Raw genomic sequence first — 3,206 nt, 5'->3', positions numbered from 1 at the left:
AGAAACTTCTCTGCATTTTCTATTTCAGAATATTTCAACAGTCCATCCACAAGAGACTCTATCCGTCAGCTTTGGCTTGTCTTCTTTTATGGTTCCTGGTCCTTGATTCATCTACGGATGGCTTTATCAGTAAGAAATCTTTAGCATGGGAATTATCTATTTGTATGATTTTACAAATATCCCATTTATACTTTGAAGGAGGGAGTCTATGCATGAGATTCGAACAACGTGGGCTTATTTGATCCCAGATATGGTTTTCATCTATTGTGGTGAATAATATCCCCTTTATGCTTTGCATGTTTCCCTATCCTGTAAAGAACATCATTTATTCTTTGTAAAATAATGTACGGTCCCTTCCATTTCAGGGATAACTTTTTGTGGAGTCCCATATTTTGATTTGGGAAAAAGACCCATACAGCATCCCCTGGATTATAGAGATTTTGATGAATTTTTGCCTTGTAATCCCGTAACATATTATCAAAAGATATGCTCAATTTATTTCGGGCAAAATCATGTATTTTATTTAGCTTTTCTGATAGATTTTGGGCATATTCAGAACTTAAATTTGATTCATATTTTCAGGGTCTACTCTACCGAGTACTAAATCTAATGGGAGTGTGACTGATCGCCCAAATACCATTTCACAAGGGCTTACCCCCGTGGCCTCATGAGAAGATGATCGATATGCCAACATGAGTAAGGGTATCAGGTCATCCCAATCTTGTTGATTTTTGCTAACAAATGCTGAAAACATATTTTCAATTGTTCTATTTGCCCTTTATATCATCCCATCAGACTGAGGTCTGTAGGGAGTAGTACGAGTTTTGTCTATATCCAGTATTTTACACATTTCTTGAAAAACATCACATTCAAATGTTTGCCCTTGATCTGAATGAATTTGCATTGACACTCCAAAAATGGAGACTACATGATTTATTAATTTCTGAGCTACAGTAACTTATTTCTTATTTCTAATAGGGATGGCATCAACCAATTTGGTGAAGTAATCTCCCACAACTAGAAGATAAGAATTTTTCCTGTGAGTCATTGGTAAATGACCTAATATATCCACTGCCCATCTTTCCATTGAAGCACCAACCAGGTACTTTTGTAACGGGGCCTTTGGGAATTTATTAGATTTTCTAGCTGCACATTTATCGCAGCTTTTACAGAAATGTTTTACGTCTTGGGACATCTTGTGCCAGAAATATTTGTCTCGGGCCTTTGACAGAGTTTTATTGAACCCCAAGTGACCGCCCGTTACATTACAATGTATATCTTTCAATACTTTCCCAGTGATAGATTTTGGGAGAACAGTTTGAAATTTTGGTTGCACTTTCCCATTTATGATATAATATATCATCTATATAATGGAGAGAATCAAATCTTGCCCAGTAATATTTGCATGTTTCACTCAGATGGGAAATGTCTTCCCAAAGGGTTTTTTGTTTAGATTTGACCCATTTTATTAATTCCCTTAGATCTGAGTCTTTACTTTGTAAAGCCTTAATACCATTTTCTGGTTTGTCATTTTCTAGCAGTATTTTAGACTCTTCTTGTCTCGTAGGGTTTATCCCAGTGGTTGGAGAGTTTCCCTGAGACATTGTAGTAGCAGCTTTGTTTTCAGGTACAAAAATATTTATGTTGGGACTAGTAGTTAGATCACTTTGTTTAATTTCAGAAATCATTTCCTTCTTTACTTGGCTTTGGTTTTCCATGGGAGATTCATTTTGCAAGTGTTGATCTAATGAAAATTGTCTTCTGCTTTACTACAATGCTAACAATCTAAATCTCCCATGAGACAAGGTCTGCGGGACAAAGCGTCCGCATTTTTATGAGTGCGACCTGCCCGGTATTCAATTGACAAAAATTCAAACCAACGTACTATTTGACCCTCTGGATTTTTGAAGTTTAACAACCAAGATAGGGACCCATGATCTGTTCTAACTTTGAATGTCTTCCCATATAAATAGTGGTAAAAGTGCTTTATTGAGTTTACAATAGCTAGTAACTCCCTTCTAGTCACACAATAACGACGTTCAGCAGCACTGAATGTCTTGCTTTAATAACTTATGACTTTTTCTACTCCCCCTTGTTCTTGGGAAAGAACGGCTCCCAAGCCTATGTTAGAGGCATCAGTATCTAAAATGAATAAGCCTTCTTCATTAGGATAGGAAAGAATGGGAGAACTAGTTAATGCTCGCTTTAGCATGTCAAATGCAACATTGCAATTATTATCCCATATAAACTTCCTATTTGCTTCTGTAAGTTTATGTTATGGTCTGGCCATATCAGAAAATTTGTATATAAATTTCCTATAGTAAGAACAAAGACCTAAGAAGCTTCGAACTTCCTTAACATTTCTAGGAATGGGCCAATTGTTGACTGAGTCAATCTTTGAGGGATCAGTGGCTATCCCATGTTCGCTCACAATTTGTCCCAGAAATGGAACTTCTTTTTGCAACAACAAACATTTCTTTGGGTTCATTTTCAAATTAGCCTCCCTCAGTCGCCCAAAAACTTGTCTTAAATTATCAATATGCTCTTCAAAAGTTTTAGACAATATCATTATGTCATCTAAATAGACAAGGCATATTTTCCAAGAAAGATTTGATAACACTCTTTCCATTAGTCTTTCAAAAGTTGCTCCCGCATTACATAAACCAAATGGCATGTTTAAAAATTGCCAGTGACCTCCCCCTGGGATTGAAAAAGCTGTTTTGGGTTTATCTCCAGGTGACATTTTCACCTGCCAATACCCACTCTTAAGATCTATCGAAGAAAACCACTTTGAGCCTGACAAGGCATCTAATGTTGTATCAATTCTAGGTATGGGGTAACTATCCTTAATAGTGACATCATTTAACTTTCTATAGTCTATACAGAACCGGATTGTCCCATCCTTTTTCTTAACAAGGACTATGGGAGAACTCCATGGACAGTCTGATGTCTCTATTACCCCCCTATCTAACATATCATTTAATTCCTTCTTGGCCTCAGCCATTTTAGCTAGAGGAATACGTCTAGGAAGTTGTTCAATCGGGAGTGCATTTCCCGTATTTAAGTTATGCTCTACTAAATCTGTTGAACCCATGTCAACTGATGAAAGGGAGAAACTTGTTTGAAATTCCCTTAAAAGTTTTTCTAATCTCTGTTTTTCTTCAGAGCTAACGCTTGTATGGACCCTATCTAAAATTTGTTGTAAA

The 3,206-nt window shown here is 36.6% G+C and overlaps 1 long non-coding RNA gene across 1 annotated transcript; it reads left to right on the top strand.

Moving 5' to 3' along the window:
* The first annotated feature begins 599 nt into the window (after window positions 1-599).
* Window positions 600-1,616, top strand: LOC134244452 (uncharacterized). Its single transcript, XR_009987228.1, has 3 exons — window positions 600-696; window positions 979-1,102; window positions 1,568-1,616. It is a non-coding gene; the product is annotated as an uncharacterized LOC134244452 (long non-coding RNA).
* Window positions 1,617-3,206: the final 1,590 nt, after the last annotated feature.

This window comes from Saccostrea cucullata, unplaced genomic scaffold (genome assembly GCF_032062105.1).
Source record: "Saccostrea cucullata isolate Sc308-1 unplaced genomic scaffold, CSIRO_AGI_Scuc_v1 ctg13549, whole genome shotgun sequence".
Lineage (NCBI taxonomy): Eukaryota > Metazoa > Mollusca > Bivalvia > Ostreida > Ostreidae > Saccostrea > Saccostrea cuccullata.
This window is presented reverse-complemented; position numbering and strand designations above follow the sequence as displayed.